Genomic DNA, 23,781 nt, shown 5'->3' with positions numbered 1-23,781 from the left:
ATACCCTGCTACTATGATAGTCACCATCCTTCTACAGTACCCTGCTACTATGATAGTCACCATCCTTCTACAATACCCTGCTACTATGATAGTCACCATCCTTCTACAATACCCTGCTACTATGATAGTCACCATCCTTCTACAAAAACATGCTACTATGATAGTCACCATCCTTCTACAAAAACATGCTACTATGATAGTCACCATCCTTCTACAACACCATGTTACTATGATAGTCACCACATCCTTCTACAATACCATGTTACTATGATCGTCACCATCCTTCTACAATACCCTGCTACTATGATAGTCACCATCCTTCTACAATACCCTGCTACTATGATAGTCACCATCCTTCTACAATACCCGGCTACTATGATAGTCACCATCCTTCTACAATACCCTGCTACTATGATAGTCACCATCCTTCTACAATAACATGCTACTATGATAGTCACCACATCCTTCTACAATACCCTGCTACTATGATAGTCACCACATCCTTCTACAATAACATGCTACTATGATAGTCACCACATCCTTCTACAATACCCTGCTACTATGATAGTCACCACATGCTTCTACAATGCCATGCTACTATGATAGTCACCATCCTTCTACAATACCCTGCTACTATGATAGTCACCATCCTTCTACAATACCATGCTACTATGATAGTCACCACATCCTTCTACAATACCCTGCTACTATGATAGTCACCATCCTTCTACAATACCCTGCTACTATGATAGTCACCACATCCTTCTACAATACCATGCTACTATGATAGTCACCATCCTTCTACAATACCCTGCTACTAATGATAGTCACCACATGCTTCTACAATACCCTGCTACTATGATAGTCACCATCCTTCTACAATACCCTGCTACTATGATAGTCACCATCCTTCTACAATAACATGCTACTATGATAGTCACCACATCCTTCTACAATACCCTGCTACTATGATAGTCACCACATCCTTCTACAATAACATGCTACTATGATAGTCACCACATCCTTCTACAATACCCTGCTACTATGATAGTCACCACATGCTTCTACAATGCCATGCTACTATGATAGTCACCATCCTTCTACAATACCCTGCTACTATGATAGTCACCATCCTTCTACAATACCATGCTACTATGATAGTCACCACATCCTTCTACAATACCCTGCTACTATGATAGTCACCATCCTTCTACAATACCCTGCTACTATGATAGTCACCACATCCTTCTACAATACCATGCTACTATGATAGTCACCATCCTTCTACAATACCCTGCTACTAATGATAGTCACCACATGCTTCTACAATACCATGCTACTATGATAGTCACCACATCCTTCTACAATACCCTGCTAGTATGATAGTCACCACATGCTTCTACAATACCATGCTACTATGATAGTCACCACATTCTTCTACAATACCCTGCTACTATGATAGTCACCATCCTTCTACAATACCATGCTACTATGATAGTCACCACATGCTTCTACAATACCATGCTACTATGATAGTCACCACATCCTTCTACAATACCCTGCTACTATGATAGTCACCACATCCTTCTACAATATCCTGCTACTATGATAGTCACCATCCTTCTACAATACCCTGCTACTATGATAGTCACCATCCTTCTACAATACCCTGCTACTATGATAGTCACCACATCGTTCTACAATACCCTGCTAGTATGATAGTCACCACATGCTTCTACAATACCCTGCTACTATGATAGTCACCATCCTTCTACAATACCATGCTACTATGATAGTCACCACATGCTTCTACAATACCATGCTACTATGATAGTCACCACATCCTTCTACAATACCCTGCTACTATGATAGTCACCATCCTTCTACAATACCCTGCTACTATGATAGTCACCATCCTTCTACAATACCCTGCTACTATGATAGTCACCATCCTTCTACAGTACCCTGCTACTATGATAGTCACCATCCTTCTACAATACCCTGCTACTATGATAGTCACCATCCTTCTACAATACCCTGCTACTATGATAGTCACCATCCTTCTACAAAAACATGCTACTATGATAGTCACCATCCTTCTACAAAAACATGCTACTATGATAGTCGCCATCCTTCTACAACACCATGTTACTATGATAGTCACCACATCCTTCTACAATGCCATGTTACTATGATCGTCACCATCCTTCTACAATACCCTGCTACTATGATAGTCACCATCCTTCTACAATACCCTGCTACTATGATAGTCACCATCCTTCTACAATACCCTGCTACTATGATAGTCACCATCCTTCTACAATAACATGCTACTATGATAGTCACCACATCCTTCTACAATACCCTGCTACTATGATAGTCACCACATCCTTCTACAATAACATGCTACTATGATAGTCACCACATCCTTCTACAATACCCTGCTACTATGATAGTCACCACATCCTTCTACAATACCGTGCTACTATGATAGTCAACACATCCTTCTACAATACCCTGCTACTATGATAGTCACCATCCTTCTACAATACCCTGCTACTATGATAGTCACCATCCTTCTACAATACCCTGCTACTATGATAGTCACCATCCTTCTACAGTACAATGATACTATGATATTCACCACATCCTTCTACAGTACCATGATACTATGATAGTCACCATCCTTCTACAGTACCATGATACTATGATAGTCACCATCCTTCTACAGTACCCTGCTACTATGATAGTCCCCATCCTTCTACAATACCCTGCTACTATGATAGTCACCATCCTTCTACAATACCCTGCTACTATGATAGTCACCATCCTTCTACAATACCCTGCTACTATGATAGTCACCATCCTTCTACAATACCCTGCTACTATGATAGTCACCATCCTTCTACAGTACCCTGCTACTATGATAGTCACCACATCCTTCTACAGTACCATGATACTATGATAGTCACCACATCCTTCTACAGTACCATGATACTATGATAGTCACCATCCTTCTACAGTACCATGATACTATGATAGTCACCATCCTTCTACAGTACCCTGCTACTATGATAGTCACCATCCTTCTACAATACCCTGCTACTATGATAGTCACCATCCTTCTACAGTACCATGATACTATGATAGTCACCATCCTTCTACAATACCCTGCTACTATGATAGTCACCATCCTTCTACAGTACCATGATACTATGATAGTCACCATCCTTCTACAATACCCTGCTACTATGATAGTCACCATCCTTCTACAATACCCTGCTACTATGATAGTCACCATCCTTCTACAGTACCCTGCTACTATGATAGTCACCACATCCTTCTACAATACCCTGCTACTATGATAGTCACCATCCTTCTACAATACCCTGCTACTATGATAGTCACCACATCCTTCTACAATACCCTGCTACTATGATAGTCACCACATCCTTCTACAGTACCCTGCTACTATGATAGTCACCATCCTTCTACAATACCCTGCTACTATGATAGTCACCATCCTTCTACAATACCCTGCTACTATGATAGTCACCACATCCTTCTACAGTACCCTGCTACTATGATAGTCACCATCCTTCTACAGTACCATGCTACTATGATAGTCACCACATGCTTCTACAGTACCATGATACTATGATAGTCACCATCCTTCTACAGTACCATGCTACTATGATAGTCACCACATGCTTCTACAGTACCATGATACTATGATAGTCACCACATCCTTCTACAGTACCATGCTACTATGATAGTCAGCCACATGCTTCTACAGTACCATGCTACTATGATAGTCACCACATCCTTCTACAATACCCTGCTACTATGATAGTCCACCACATCCTTCTACAATACCATGCTACTATGATAGTCCACCATCCTTCTACAATACCCTGCTACTATGATAGTCACCACATCCTTCTACAATACCCCTGCTACTATGATAGTCACCACATCCTTCTACAGTACCCTTCTACTATGATAGTCACCATCCTTCTACAATACCCTGCTACTATGATAGTCACCACATCCTTCTACAATACCCTGCTACTATGATAGTCACCACATCCTTCTACAATACCCTGCTACTATGATAGTCACCACATCCTTCTACAATACCCTGCTACTATGATAGTCACCTTATACCCCTAGTCCACATCCTTCTACAATACCCTGCTACTATGATAGTCACCACATCCTTCTACAATAACCCTGCTACTATGATAGTCACCACAGCCTTCTACAGTACCATGATACTATGATAGTCACCACATCCTTCTACAATACCCTGCTACTATGATAGTCACCATCCTTCTACAATACCCTGCTACTATGATAGTCACCACATCCTTCTACAATACCCTGCTACTATGATAGTCACCATCCTTCTACAATACCCTGCTACTATGATAGTCACCATCCTTCTACAATACCATGCTACTATGATAGTCACCATCCTTCTACAGTACCCTGCTACTATGATAGTCACCACATCCTTCTACAGTACCATGATACTATGATAGTCACCATCCTTCTACAATACCCTGCTACTATGATAGTCACCATCCTTCTACAATACCATGCTACTATGATAGTCACCATCCTTCTACAATACCATGCTACTATGATAGTCACCATCCTTCTACAATACCATGCTACTATGATAGTCACCATCCTTCTACAATACCCTGCTACTATGATAGTCACCATCCTTCTACAATACTCTGCTACTATGATAGTCACCATCCTTCTACAATACCATGCTACTATGATAGTCACCATCCTTCTAATTCTACATAGCCCTGCTACTATGATAGTCACCATCCTTCTACAATACCCTGCTACTATGATAGTCACCATCCTTCTACAATACCCTGCTACTATGATAGTCACCATCCTTCTACAATACCCTGCTACTATGATAGTCACCATCCTTCTACAATACCCTGCTACTATGATAGTCACCATCCTTCTACAATACCATGCTACTATGATAGTCACCATCCTTCTACAATACCCTGCTACTATGATAGTCACCATCCTTCTACAATACCCTGCTACTATGATAGTCACCATCCTTCTACAATACCCTGCTACTATGATAGTCACCATCCTTCTACAATACCCTGCTACTATGATAGTCACCATCCTTCTACAATACCATGCTACTATGATAGTCACCACATCCTTCTACAATACCCTGCTACTATGATAGTCACCACATCCTTCTACAATACCCTGCTACTATGATAGTCACCATCCTTCTACAATACCCTGCTACTATGATAGTCACCATCCTTCTACAATACCCTGCTACTATGATAGTCACCACATCCTTCTACAATACCCTGCTACTATGATAGTCACCATCCTTCTACAATACCCTGCTACTATGATAGTCACCACATCCTTCTACAATACCATGCTACTATGATAGTCACCATCCTTCTACAATACCATGCTACTATGATAGTCACCACATCCTTCTACAATACCATGCTACTATGATAGTCACCACATCCTTCTACAATACCATGCTACTATGATAGTCACCACATCCTTCTACAATACCATGCTACTATGATAGTCACCACATCCTTCTACAATACCCTGCTACTATGATAGTCACCACATCCTTCTACAATACCCTGCTACTATGATAGTCACCATCCTTCTACAATACCCTGCTACTATGATAGTCACCATCCTTCTACAAAACCATGCTACTATGATAGTCACCATCCTTCTACAAAACATGCTACTATGATAGTCACCATCCTTCTACAATACCATGCTACTATGATAGTCACCACATCCTTCTACAATACCATGCTACTATGATAGTCACCATCCTTCTACAATACCCTGCTACTATGATAGTCACCATCCTTCTACAATACCCTGCTACTATGATAGTCACCATCCTTCTACAATACCCTGCTACTATGATAGTCACCATCCTTCTACAATACCATGCTACTATGATAGTCACCACATCCTTCTACAATACCCTGCTACTATGATAGTCACCACATCCTTCTACAATACCATGCTACTATGATAGTCACCACATCCTTCTACAATACCCTGCTACTATGATAGTCACCACATCCTTCTACAATACCCTGCTACTATGATAGTCACCACATCCTTCTACAATACCCTGCTACTATGATAGTCACCATCCTTCTACAATACCCTGCTACTATGATAGTCACCATCCTTCTACAATACCCTGCTACTATGATAGTCACCATCCTTCTACAATACCATGCTACTATGATAGTCACCACATCCTTCTACAATACCATGCTACTATGATAGTCACCATCCTTCTACAATACCATGCTACTATGATAGTCACCATCCTTCTACAATACCCTGCTACTATGATAGTCACCATCCTTCTACAATACCCTGCTATATGATAGTCAACCATCCTTCTACAAACTACCCTGCTACTATGATAGTCACCATCCTTCTACAATACCCTGCCTACTATGATAGTCACCATCCTTCTACAATACCCTGCTACTATGATAGTCACCATCCTTCTACAGTACCCTGCTACTATGATAGTCACCATCCTTCTACATACCATGATACTATGATAGTCACCACATCCTTCTACAGTACCATGATACTATGATAGTCACCATCCTTCTACAGTACCATGATACTATGATAGTCACCATCCTTCTTACAGTATCCGGCTGCTACTATGTATCACCATCCTTACCCTGCTACTATGATAGTCACCATCCTTCTACATACCTGCTACTATGATAGTCACCATCCTTCTACAGTACCCTGCTACTATGATAGTCACCATCCTTCTACAATACCATGCTACTATGATAGTCACCATCCTTCTACATACCCTGCTACTATGATAGTCACCATCCTTCTACAATACCCTGCTACTATGATAGTCACCATCCTTCTACAATACCCTGCTACTATGATAGTCACCATCCTTCTACAATACCCTGCTACTATGATAGTCACCACATCCTTCTACAATACCCTGCTACTATGATAGTCACCATCCTTCTACAATACCCTGCTACTATGATAGTCACCACATCCTTCTACAATACCCTGCTACTATGATAGTCACCACATCCTTCTACAATACCCTGCTACTATGATAGTCACCATCCTTCTACAATACCCTGCTACTATGATAGTCACCATCCTTCTACAATACCCTGCTACTATGATAGTCACCACATCCTTCTACAGTACCCTGCTACTATGATAGTCACCATCCTTCTACAGTACCATGCTACTATGATAGTCACCACATGCTTCTACAGTACCATGCTACTATGATAGTCACCATCCTTCTACAATACATGCTACTATGATAGTCACCCATGCCTTCTACAATACCATGCTACTATGATAGTCACCACATCCTTCTACAGTATCCATGCTACTATATAGTCACCATCAGCTTCTACAAGTACCATGCTACTATGATAGTCACCACATCCTTCTACAATACCCTGCTACTATGATAGTCACCACATCCTTCTACAATACCATGCTACTATGATAGTCACCATCCTTCTACAATACCCTGCTACTATGATAGTCACCACATCCTTCTACAATACCCTGCTACTATGATAGTCACCACATCCTTCTACAATACCATGCTACTATGATAGTCACCATCCTTCTACATACCTGCTTACTATTGATAGTCACCACATCGCTTCTTACAATACCCTGCTACTATGATAGTCACCACATCCTTCTACAATACCCTGCTACTATGATAGGTCACCACATCCTTCTACAATACCCTGCTACTATGATAGTCACCATCCTTCTACAATACCCTGCTACTATGATAGTCACCACATCCTTCTACAATACCCTGCTACTATGATAGTCACCACATCCTTCTACAATACCCTGCTACTATGATAGTCACCACATCCTTCTACAGTACCATGATACTATGATAGTCACCACATCCTCTACAATACCCTGCTACTTGATAGTCACCATCCTTCTACAATACCCTGCTCTATGATAGTCACCACATCCTTCTACAATACCCTGCTACTATATAGTCACCATCCTTCTACAATACCCTGCTACTATGATAGGTCACCATCCTTCTACAATACCATGCTACTATGATAGTCACCATCCTCTACAGTACCCCTGCTACTATCTACTATGATAGGTCACCACATCCTTCTACAGTACCATGATACTATGATAGTCACCATCCTTCTACAATACCCTGCTACTATGATAGTCACCATCCTTCTACAATACCATGCTACTATGATAGTCCACCATCCTTCTACAATACCATGCTACTATGATAGTCACCATCCTTCTACAATACCATGCTACTATGATAGTCACCATCCTTCTACAATACCCTGCTACTATGATAGTCACCATCCTTCTACAATACCCTGCTACTATGATAGTCACCATCCTTCTACAATACCATGCTACTATGATAGTCACCATCCTTCTACATACCCTGCTACTATGATAGTCACCATCCTTCTACAATACCCTGCTACTATGATAGTCACCATCCTTCTACAATACCCGCTACTATGATAGTCACCATCCTTCTACAATACCATGCTACTATGATAGTCACCATCCTTCTACAATACCATGCTACTATGATAGTCACCATCCTTCTACAATACCCTGCTACTATGATAGTCACCTCCTTCTACAATACCCTGCTACTATGATAGTCACCATCCTTCTACAATACCATGCTACTATGATAGTCACCATCCTTCTACAATACCCTGCTACTATGATAGTCACCATCCTTCTACATACCCTGCTACTATGATAGTCACCATCCTTCTACAATACCTGCTACTATGATAGTCACCATCCTTCTACAATACCCTGCTACTATGATAGTCACCATCCTTCTACAATACCATGCTACTATGATAGTCACCATCCTTCTACAATACCCTGCTACTATGATAGTCACCATCCTTCTACAATACCCTGCTACTATGATAGTCACCCATGCTTCTACAATACCATGCTACTATGATAGTCACCATCCTTCACAATACCCTGCTACTAATGATAGTCACCCACATGCTTCTACAATACCATGCTACTATGAATAGTCACCACCATCCTTCTACAATACCCTGCTAGTATGATAGTCACCACATGCTTCTACAATACCATGCTACTATGATAGTCACCACATTCTTCTACAATACCCTGCTACTATGATAGTCACCATCCTTCTACAATACCATGCTACTATGATAGTCACCACATGCTTCTACAATACCATGCTACTATGATAGTCACCACATCCTTCTACAATACCCTGCTACTATGATAGTCACCACATCCTTCTACAATATCCTGCTACTATGATAGTCACCATCCTTCTACAATACCCTGCTACTATGATAGTCACCATCCTTCTACAATACCCTGCTACTATGATAGTCACCACATCGTTTCTACAATACCCTGCTAGTATGATAGTCACCACATGCTTCTACAATACCCTGCTACTATGATAGTCACCATCCTTCTACAATACCATGCTACTATGATAGTCACCACATGCTTCTACAATACCATGCTACTATGATAGTCACCACATCCTTCTACAATACCCTGCTACTATGATAGTCACCATCCTTCTACAATACCCTGCTACTATGATAGTCACCATCCTTCTACAATACCCTGCTACTATGATAGTCACCATCCTTCTACAGTACCCTGCTACTATGATAGTCACCATCCTTCTACAATACCCTGCTACTATGATAGTCACCATCCTTCTACAATACCCTGCTACTATGATAGTCACCATCCTTCTACAAAACATGCTACTATGATAGTCACCATCCTTCTACAAAAACATGCTACTATGATAGTCACCATCCTTCTACAACACCATGTTACTATGATAGTCACCACATCCTTCTACAATGCCATGTTACTATGATCGTCACCATCCTTCTACAATACCCTGCTACTATGATAGTCACCATCCTTCTACAATACCCTGCTACTATGATAGTCACCATCCTTCTACAATACCCTGCTACTATGATAGTCACCATCCTTCTACAATAACATGCTACTATGATAGTCACCACATCCTTCTACAATACCCTGCTACTATGATAGTCACCACATCCTTCTACAATAACATGCTACTATGATAGTCACCACATCCTTCTACAATACCCTGCTACTATGATAGTCACCACATCCTTCTACAATACCGTGCTACTATGATAGTCACCACATCCTTCTACAATACCCTGCTACTATGATAGTCACCATCCTTCTACAATACCCTGCTACTATGATAGTCACCATCCTTCTACAATACCCTGCTACTATGATAGTCACCATCCTTCTACAGTACCATGATACTATGATAGTCACCACATCCTTCTACAGTACCATGATACTATGATAGTCACCATCCTTCTACAGTACCATGATACTATGATAGTCACCATCCTTCTACAGTACCCTGCTACTATGATAGTCACCATCCTTCTACAATACCCTGCTACTATGATAGTCACCATCTTCTACAATACCCTGCTACTATGATAGTCACCATCCTTCTACAATACCCTGCTACTATGATAGTCACCATCCTTCTACAATACCCTGCTACTATGATAGCTACCCATCCTTCTACAGTACCCTGCTACTATGATAGTCCCACCACAATCCTTCTACAGTACCATGATACTATGATAGTCACCACATCCTTCTACAGTACCATGATACTATGATAGTCACCATCCTTCTACAGTACCATTGATACTATGATAGTCACCATCCTCTACAGTAACCCTGCTAACTATGATAGTCACCATCCTTCTACAATACCCTGCTACTATGATATCACCATCCTTCTACAGTACCATGATACTATGATAGTCACCATCCTTCTACAATACCCTGCTACTATGATAGTCACCATCCTTCTACAGTACCATGATACTATGATAGTCACCATCCTTCTACAATACCTGCTACTATGATAGTCACCATCCTTCTACAATACCCTGCTACTATGATAGTCACCATCCTTCTACAGTACCCTGCTACTATGATAGTCACCACATCCTTCTACAATACCCTGCTACTATGATAGTCACCATCCTTCTACAATACCCGCTACTATGATAGTCACCACATCCTTCTACAATACCCTGCTACTATGATAGTCACCACATCCTTCTACAATACCCTGCTACTATGATAGTCACCATCCTTCTACAGTTACCATGATACTATGATTAGTCACCATCCTTCTACAATACCCTGCTACTATGATAGTCACCATCCTTCTACAATACCCTGCTACTATGATAGTCACCATCCTTCTACAGTACCCTGCTACTATGATAGTCACCACATCCTTCTACAGTACCTGCTACTATGATAGTCACCATCCTTCTACAGTACCCTGCTTACTATGATAGTCACCACATCCTTCTACAATACCCTGCTACTATGATAGTCACCACATCCTTCTACAGTACCCTGCTACTATGATAGTCACCATCCTTCTACAATACCCTGCTACTATGATAGTCACCATCTCTACAATACCCTGCCTACTATGATAGTCACCATCCTTCTACAGTACCATGCTACTATGATAGTTCACCACATGCTTCTACAGTACCATGATACTATGATAGTCACCACATCCTTCTACAGTATCATGCTACTATGATAGTCACCACATGCTTCTACAGTACCATGCTACTATGATAGTCACCACATCCTTCTACAATACCCTGCTACTATGATAGTCACCATCCTTCTACAGTACCATGATACTATGATAGTCACCATCCTTCTACAATACCCTGCTACTATGATAGTCACCATCCTTCTACAGTACCATGATACTATGATAGTCACCATCCTTCTACAATACCCTGCTACTATGATAGTCACCATCCTTCTACAATACCCTGCTACTATGATAGTCACCATCCTTCTACAGTACCCTGCTACTATGATAGTCACCACATCCTTCTACAATACCCTGCTACTATGATAGTCACCATCCTTCTACAATACCCTGCTACTATGATAGTCACCACATCCTTCTACAATACCCTGCTACTATGATAGTCACCACATCCTTCTACAGTACCCTGCTACTATGATAGTCACCATCCTTCTACAATACCCTGCTACTATGATAGTCACCATTCTTCTACAATACCCCTCTACTATGATAGTCACCACATCCTTCTACAGTACCCTGCTACTATGATAGTCACCATCCTTCTACAGTACCATGCTACTATGATAGTCACCACATGCTTCTACAGTACCATGATACTATGATAGTCACCATCCTTCTAAAGTACAATGCTACTATGATAGTCACCACATGCTTCTACAGTACCATGATACTATGATAGTCACCACATCCTTCTACAGTATCATGCTACTATGATAGTCACCACATGCTTCTACAGTACCATGCTACTATGATAGTCACCACATCCTTCTACAATACCCTGCTACTATGATAGTCACCACATCCTTCTACAATACCATGCTACTATGATAGTCACCATCCTTCTACAATACCCTGCTACTATGATAGTCACCATCCTTCTACAAAAACATGCTACTATGATAGTCACCATCCTTCTACAAAAACATGCTACTATGATAGTCACCATCCTTCTACAACACCATGTTACTATGATAGTCACCACATCCTTCTACAATGCCATGTTACTATGATCGTCACCATCCTTCTACAATACCCTGCTACTATGATAGTCACCATCCTTCTACAATACCCTGCTACTATGATAGTCACCATCCTTCTACAATACCCTGCTACTATGATAGTCACCATCCTTCTACAATAACATGCTACTATGATAGTCACCACATCCTTCTACAATACCCTGCTACTATGATAGTCACCACATCCTTCTACAATAACATGCTACTATGATAGTCACCACATCCTTCTACAATACCCTGCTACTATGATAGTCACCACATCCTTCTACAATACCGTGCTACTATGATAGTCACCACATCCTTCTACAATACCCTGCTACTATGATAGTCACCATCCTTCTACAATACCCTGCTACTATGATAGTCACCATCCTTCTACAATACCCTGCTACTATGATAGTCACCATCCTTCTACAGTACCATGATACTATGATAGTCACCACATCCTTCTACAGTACCATGATACTATGATAGTCACCATCCTTCTACAGTACCATGATACTATGATAGTCACCATCCTTCTACAGTACCCTGCTACTATGATAGTCACCATCCTTCTACAATACCCTGCTACTATGATAGTCACCATCCTTCTACAATACCCTGCTACTATGATAGTCACCATCCTTCTACAATACCCTGCTACTATGATAGTCACCATCCTTCTACAATACCCTGCTACTATGATAGTCACCATCCTTCTACAGTACCCTGCTACTATGATAGTCACCACATCCTTCTACAGTACCATGATACTATGATAGTCACCACATCCTTCTACAGTACCATGATACTATGATAGTCACCATCCTTCTACAGTACCCTGCTACTATGATAGTCACCATCCTTCTACAAGACCCTGCTACTATGATAGTCACCATCCTTCTACAGTACCATGATACTATGATAGTCACCATCCTTCTACAATACCCTGCTACTATGATAGTCACCATCCTTCTACAGTACCATGATACTATGATAGTCACCATCCTTCTACAATACCCTGCTACTATGATAGTCACCATCCTTCTACAATACCCTGCTACTATGATAGTCACCATCCTTCTACAGTACCCTGCTACTATGATAGTCACCACATCCTTCTACAATACCCTGCTACTATGATAGTCACCATCCTTCTACAATACCCTGCTACTATGATAGTCACCACATCCTTCTACAATACCCTGCTACTATGATAGTCACCACATCCTTCTACAGTACCCTGCTACTATGATAGTCACCATCCTTCTACAATACCCTGCTACTATGATAGTCACCATTCTTCTACAATACCCCTCTACTATGATAGTCACCACATCCTTCTACAGTACCCTGCTACTATGATAGTCACCATCCTTCTACAGTACCATGCTACTATGATAGTCACCACATGCTTCTACAGTACCATGATACTATGATAGTCACCATCCTTCTAAAGTACAATGCTACTATGATAGTCACCACATGCTTCTACAGTACCATGATACTATGATAGTCACCACATCCTTCTACAGTATCATGCTACTATGATAGTCACCACATGCTTCTACAGTACCATGCTACTATGATAGTCACCACATCCTTCTACAATACCCTGCTACTATGATAGTCACCACATCCTTCTACAATACCATGCTACTATGATAGTCACCATCCTTCTACAATACCCTGCTACTATGATAGTCACCACATCCTTCTACAATACCCTGCTACTATGATAGTCACCACATCCTTCTACAGTACCCTGCTACTATGATAGTCACCATCCTTCTACAATACCCTGCTACTATGATAGTCACCACATCCTTCTACAATACCCTGCTACTATGATAGTCACCACATCCTTCTACAATACCCTGCTACTATGATAGTCACCACATCCTTCTACAATACCCTGCTACTATGATAGTCACCATCCTTCTACAATACCCTGCTACTATGATAGTCACCACATCCTTCTACAATACCCTGCTACTATGATAGTCACCACATCCTTCTACAATACCCTGCTACTATGATAGTCACCACATCCTTCTACAGTACCATGATACTATGATAGTCACCACATCCTTCTACAATACCCTGCTACTATGATAGTCACCATCCTTCTACAATACCCTGCTACTATGATAGTCACCACATCCTTCTACAATACCCTGCTACTATGATAGTCACCATCCTTCTACAATACCCTGCTACTATGATAGTCACCATCCTTCTACAATACCATGCTACTATGATAGTCACCATCCTTCTACAGTACCCTGCTACTATGATAGTCACCACATCCTTCTACAGTACCATGATACTATGATAGTCACCATCCTTCTACAATACCCTGCTACTATGATAGTCACCATCCTTCTACAATACCATGCTACTATGATAGTCACCATCCTTCTACAATACCATGCTACTATGATAGTCACCATCCTTCTACAATACCATGCTACTATGATAGTCACCATCCTTCTACAATACCCTGCTACTATGATAGTCACCATCCTTCTACAATACCATGCTACTATGATAGTCACCATCCTTCTACAATACCCTGCTACTATGATAGTCACCATCCTTCTACAATACCCTGCTACTATGATAGTCACCATCCTTCTACAATACCCTGCTACTATGATAGTCACCATCCTTCTACAATACCATGCTACTATGATAGTCACCATCCTTCTACAATACCATGCTACTATGATAGTCACCATCCTTCTACAATACCATGCTACTATGATAGTCACCATCCTTCTACAATACCCTGCTACTATGATAGTCACCATCCTTCTACAATACCCTGCTACTATGATAGTCACCATCCTTCTACAATACCATGCTACTATGATAGTCACCATCCTTCTACAATACCCTGCTACTATGATAGTCACCATCCTTCTACAATACCCTGCTACTATGATAGTCACCATCCTTCTACAATACCCTGCTACTATGATAGTCACCACCTTCTACAATACCCTGCTACTATGATAGTCACCATCCTTCTACAATACCATGCTACTATGATAGTCACCATCCTTCTACAATACCCTGCTACTATGATAGTCACCATCCTTCTACAATACCCTGCTACTATGATAGTCACCATGCTTCTACAATACCATGCTACTATGATAGTCACCATCCTTCTACAATACCCTGCTACTAATGATAGTCACCACATGCTTCTACAATACCATGCTACTATGATAGTCACCACATCCTTCTACAATACCCTGCTAGTATGATAGTCACCCACATGCTTCTACAATACCATGCTACTATGATAGTCACCACATTCTTCTACAATACCCTGCTACTATGATAGTCACCATCCTTCTACAATACCATGCTACTATGATAGTCACCACATGCTTCTACAATACCATGCTACTATGATAGTCACCACATCCTTCTACAATACCCTGCTACTATGATAGTCACCACATCCTTCTACAATATCCTGCTACTATGATAGTCACCATCCTTCTACAATACCCTGCTACTATGATAGTCACCATCCTTCTACAATACCCTGCTACTATGATAGTCACCACATCGTTCTACAATACCCTGCTAGTATGATAGTCACCACATGCTTCTACAATACCCTGCTACTATGATAGTCACCATCCTTCTACAATACCATGCTACTATGATAGTCACCACATGCTTCTACAATACCATGCTACTATGATAGTCACCACATCCTTCTACAATACCCTGCTACTATGATAGTCACCACCCTTCTACAATACCCTGCTACTATGATAGTCACCATCCTTCTACAATACCCTGCTACTATGATAGTCACCATCCTTCTACAGTACCCTGCTACTATGATAGTCACCATCCTTCTACAATACCCTGCTACTATGATAGTCACCATCCTTCTACAAAAACATGCTACTATGATAGTCACCATCCTTCTACAACACCATGTTACTATGATAGTCACCACATCCTTCTACAATGCCATGTTACTATGATCGTCACCATCCTTCTACAATACCCTGCTACTATGATAGTCACCATCCTTCTACAATACCCTGCTACTATGATAGTCACCATCCTCTACAATACCCTGCTACTATGATAGTCACCATCCTTCTACAATAACATGCTACTATGATAGTCACCACATCCTTCTACAATACCCTGCTACTATGATAGTCACCACATCCTTCTACAATAACATGCTACTATGATAGTCACCACATCCTTCTACAATACCCTGCTACTATGATAGTCACCACATCCTTCTACAATACCGTGCTACTATGATAGTCACCACATCCTTCTACAATACCCTGCTACTATGATAGTCACCATCCTTCTACAATACCCTGCTACTATGATAGTCACCATCCTTCTACAATACCCTGCTACTATGATAGTCACCATCCTTCTACAGTACCATGATACTATGATAGTCACCACATCCTTCTACAGTACCATGATACTATGATAGTCACCATCCTTCTACAGTACCATGATACTATGATAGTCACCATCCTTCTACAGTACCCTGCTACTATGATAGTCACCATCCTTCTACAATACCCTGCTACTGTGATAGTCACCATCCTTCTACAATACCCTGCTACTATGATAGTCACCATCCTTCTACAATACCCTGCTACTATGATAGTCACCATCCTTCTACAATACCCTGCTACTATGATAGTCACCATCCTTCTACAGTACCCTGCTACTATGATAGTCACCACATCCTTCTACAGTACCATGATACTATGATAGTCACCACATCCTTCTACAGTACCATGATACTATGATAGTCACCACCCCTTCTACAGTACCATGATACTATGATAGTCACCATCCTTCTACAGTACCCTGCTACTATGATAGTCACCATCCTTCTACAATACCCTGCTACTATGATAGTCACCATCCTTCTACAGTACCATGATACTATGATAGTCACCATCCTTCTACAATACCCTGCTACTATGATAGTCACCATCCTTCTACAGTACCATGATACTATGATAGTCACCATCCTTCTACAATACCCTGCTACTATGATAGTCACCATCCTTCTACAATACCCTGCTACTATGATAGTCCACCATCCTTCTACAGTACCCTGCTACTATGATAGTCACCACATCCTTCTACAATACCCTGCTACTATGATAGTCACCATCCTTCTACAATACCCTGCTACTATGATAGCCACCACATCCTTCTACAATACCCTGCTACTATGATAGTCACCACATCCTTCTACAGTACCCTGCTACTATGATAGTCACCATCCTTCTACAGTACCATGATACTATGATAGTCACCATCCTTCTACATACCCTGCTACTATGATAGTCACCATCCTTCTACAATACCCTGCTACTATGATAGTCACCATCCTTCTACAATACCCTGCTACTATGATAGTCACCACATCCTTCTACAATACCCTGCTACTATGATAGTCACCACATCCTTCTACAGTACCCTGCTACTATGATAGTCACCACATGCTTCTACAGTACCATGATACTATGATAGTCACCATCCTTCTACAGTACCATGCTACTATGATAGTCACCACATGCTTCTACAGTACCATGATACTATGATAGTCACCACATCCTTCTACAGTATCATGCTACTATGATAGTCACCACATGCTTCTACAGTACCATGCTACTATGATAGTCACCACATCCTTCTACAATACCCTGCTACTATATAGTCACCACATCCTTCTACAATACCATGCTACTATGATAGTCACCATCCTTCTACAATACCCTGCTACTATGATAGTCACCACATCCTTCTACAGTACCATGATACTATGATAGTCACCATCCTTCTACAATACCCTGCTACTATGATAGTCACCATCCTTCTACAATACCATGCTACTATGATAGTCACCATCCTTCTACAAATACCATGCTACTATGATAGTCACCATCCTTCTACAATACCATGCTACTATGATAGTCACCATCCTTCTACAATACCCTGCTACTATGATAGTCACCATCCTTCTACAATACCCTGCTACTATGATAGTCACCATCCTTCTACAATACCATGCTACTATGATAGTCACCATCCTTCTACAATACCCTGCTACTATGATAGTCACCATCCTTCTACATACCCTGCTACTATGATAGTCACCATCCTTCTACAATACCCTGCTACTATGATAGTCACCATCCTTCTACAATACCCATGCTACTATGATAGTCACCATCCTTCTACAATACCCTGCTACTATGATAGTCACCACATCCTTCTACAATACCGTGCTACTATGATAGTCACCACAATCCTTCTACAATACCCTGCTACTATGATAGTCACCATCCTTCTACAATACCCTGCTACTATGATAGTCACCATCCTTCTACAATACCCTGCTACTATGATAGTCACCATCCTTCTACAGTACCATGATACTATGATAGTCCAAACCACATCCTTCTACAGTACCATGATACTATGATAGTCACCATCCTTCTACAGTACCAATGATACTATGATAGTCACCATCCTTCTACGTACCCTGCTACTATGATAGTCACCATCCTTCTAGGCAATACCCCTGCTACTATGATAGTCACCATCCGTCTTACAATACACTGCTACTATGATAGTCACCATCCTTCTACAATACCCTGCTACTATGATAGTCACCATCCTTCTACAATACCCTGCTACTATGATAGTCACCATCCTTCTAACAGTACCCCTGCTACTATGAGGTCACCACATCCTTCTACAGTACCATGATACTATGATAGTCACCCACATCCTTCTACAGTAACCATATACTATGAGAGTCACCATCCTTCTACAGTACCATGATACTATGATAGTCACCATCCTTCTACAGTAACCCTGCTACTATGATAGTCACCATCCTTCTACAATACCCTGCTACTATGATAGTCACCATCCTTCTACAGTACCATGATACTATGATAGTCCACCATCCTTCTACAATACCCGGCTACTATGATAGTCACCATCCTTCTACAGTACCATGATACTATGATAGTCACCAATCCTTCTACAATACCCCTGCTACTATGATAGTCACCATCCTTCTACAATACCCTGCTACTATGATAGGTCACCATCCTTCTACAGTACCCTGCTACTATGATAGTCAACCACATCCTTCTACAATACCCTGCTACTATGATAGTCACCATCCTTCTACAATACCCTGCTACTATGATAGTCAAACACATCCTTCTACAATACCCTGCTACTATGATAGTCACCACATCCTTCTACAGTACCCTGCTACTATGATAGTCACCATCCTTCTACAGTACCATGATACTATGATAGTCACCAGCCTTCTATAATACCCTGCTACTATGATAGTCACCATCCTTCTACAATACCCTGCTACTATGATAGTCACCATCCTTCTACAGTACCCCTGCTACTATGATAGTCACCACATCCTTCTACAATACCCTGCTACTATGATAGTCACCATCCTTCTACAATACCACTGCTACTATGATAGTCACCACATCCTTCGACAATACCCTGCTACTATGATAGTCACCACATCCTTCTACAGTACCCTGGCTACTATGATAGTCACCATCCTTCTACAATACCCTGCTACTATGATAGTCACCATCCTTCTACAATACCCTGCTACTATGATAGTCACCACATCCTTCTACAGTACCCTGCTACTATGATAGTCACCATCCTTCTAACAGTACCATGCTACTATGATAGTCACCACATGCTTCTACAGTACCATGATACTATGATAGTCACCATCCTTCTACAGTACCATGCTACTATGATAGTCACCACATGTTCTACAGTACCATGATACTAATGATAGTCACCACATCCTTCTACAGTATCATGCTACTATGATAGTCACCACATGCTTCTACAGTACCATGCTACTATGATAGTCACCACATCCTTCTACAATACCCTGCTACTATGATAGTCACCACATCCTTCTACAATACCATGCTACTATGATAGTCACCATCCTCCTACAATACCCTGCTACTATGATAGTCACCACATCCTTCTACAGTACCATGATACTATGATAGTCACCATCCTTCTACAATACCCTGCTACTATGATAGTCACCATCCTTCTACAATACCATGCTACTATGATAGTCACCATCCTTCTACAATACCATGCTACTATGATAGTCACCATCCTTCTACAATACCATGCTACTATGATAGTCACCATCCTTCTACAATACCCTGCTACTATGATAGTCACCATCCTTCTACAATACCCTGCTACTATGATAGTCACCATCCTTCTACAATACCATGCTACTATGATAGTCACCATCCTTCTACAATACCCTGCTACTATGATAGTCACCATCCTTCTACAATACCCTGCTACTATGATAGTCACCATCCTTCTACAATACCCTGCTACTATGATAGTCACCATCCTTCTACAATACCATGCTACTATGATAGTCACCATCCTTCTACAATACCATGCTACTATGATAGTCACCACCCTTCTACAATACCATGCTACTATGATAGTCACCATCCTTCTACAATACCCTTCTACTATGATAGTCACCATCCTTCTACAATACCCTGCTACTATGATAGTCACCATCCTTCTACAATACCATGCTACTATGATAGTCACCATCCTTCTACAATACCCTGCTACTATGATAGTCACCATCCTTCTACAATACCCTGCTACTATGATAGTCACCATCCTTCTACAATACCCTGCTACTATGATAGTCACCATCCTTCTACAATACCCTGCTACTATGATAGTCACCATCCTTCTACAATACCATGCTACTATGATAGTCACCATCCTTCTACAATACCCCTGCTACTATGATAGTCACCATCCTTCTACAATACCCTGCTACTATGATAGTCACCATGCTTCTACAATACCCTGCTACTATGATAGTCACCATCCTTCTACAATACCCTGCTACTATGATAGTCACCATCCTTCTACAATACCCTGCTACTATGATAGTCACCATCCTTCTACAATACCATGCTACTATGATAGTCACCATCCTTCTACAGTACCATGCTACTATGATAGTCACCACATCCTTCTACAATACCCTGCTACTATGATAGTCACCACATCCTTCTACAATACCATGCTACTATGATAGTCACCATCCTTCTACAATACCCTGCTACTATGATAGTCACCACATCCTTCTACAGTACCATGATACTATGATAGTCACCATCCTTCTACAATACCCTGCTACTATGATAGTCACCATCCTTCTACAATACCATGCTACTATGATAGTCACCATCCTTCTACAATACCATGCTACTATGATAGTCACCATCCTTCTACAATACCATGCTACTATGATAGTCACCATCCTTCTACAATACCCTGCTACTATGATAGTCACCATCCTTCTACAATACCCTTCTACTATGATAGTCACCATCCTTCTACAATACCCTGCTACTATGATAGTCACCATCCTTCTACAATACCATGCTACTATGATAGTCACCATCCTTCTACAATACCCTGCTACTATGATAGTCACCATCCTTCTACAATACCCTGCTACTATGATAGTCCACCATCCTTCTACAATACCCTGCTACTATGATAGTCACCATCCTTCTACAATACCCTGCTACTATGATAGTCCACCATCCTTCTACAATACCATGCTACTATGATAGTCACCATCCTTCTACAATACCCTGCTACTATGATAGTCACCATCCTTCTACAATACCCCTGCTACTATGATAGTCACCATGCTTCTACAATACCCTGCTACTATGATAGTCACCATCCTTCTACAATACCCTGCTACTATGATAGTCACCATCCTTCTACAATACCCTGCTACTATGATAGTCACCATCCTTCTACAATACCATGCTACTATGATAGTCACCATCCTTCTACAGTACCATGCTACTATGATAGTCACCACATCCTTCTACAATACCCTGCTACTATGATAGTCACCACATCCTTCTACAATACCATGCTACTATGATAGTCACCATCCTTCTACAATACCCTGCTACTATGATAGTCACCACATCCTTCTACAGTACCATGATACTATGATAGTCACCATCCTTCTACAATACCCTGCTACTATGATAGTCACCATCCTTCTACAATACCATGCTACTATGATAGTCACCATCCTTCTACAATACCATGCTACTATGATAGTCACCATCCTTCTACAATACCATGCTACTATGATAGTCACCATCCTTCTACAATACCCTGCTACTATGATAGTCACCATCCTTCTACAATACCCTGCTACTATGATAGTCACCATCCTTCTACAATACCATGCTACTATGATAGTCACCATCCTTCTACAATACCCTGCTACTATGATAGTCACCATCCTTCTACAATACCCTGCTACTATGATAGTCACCATCCTTCTACAATACCCTGCTACTATGATAGTCACCATCCTTCTACAATACCATGCTACTATGATAGTCACCATCCTTCTACAATACCATGCTACTATGATAGTCACCACCCTTCTACAATACCATGCTACTATGATAGTCACCATCCTTCTACAATACCCTTCTACTATGATAGTCACCATCCTTCTACAATACCCTGCTACTATGATAGTCACCATCCTTCTACAATACCATGCTACTATGATAGTCACCATCCTTCTACAATACCCTGCTACTATGATAGTCACCATCCTTCTACAATACCCTGCTACTATGATAGTCACCATCCTTCTACAATACCCTGCTACTATGATAGTCACCATCCTTCTACAATACCCTGCTACTATGATAGTCACCATCCTTCTACAATACCATGCTACTATGATAGTCACCATCCTTCTACAATACCCTGCTACTATGATAGTCACCATCCTTCTACAATACCCTGCTACTATGATAGTCACCA

Source organism: Oncorhynchus kisutch, linkage group LG17 (genome assembly GCF_002021735.2).
Source record: "Oncorhynchus kisutch isolate 150728-3 linkage group LG17, Okis_V2, whole genome shotgun sequence".
Lineage (NCBI taxonomy): Eukaryota > Metazoa > Chordata > Actinopteri > Salmoniformes > Salmonidae > Oncorhynchus > Oncorhynchus kisutch.
Note: the sequence above shows the minus strand (reverse complement) of the source record.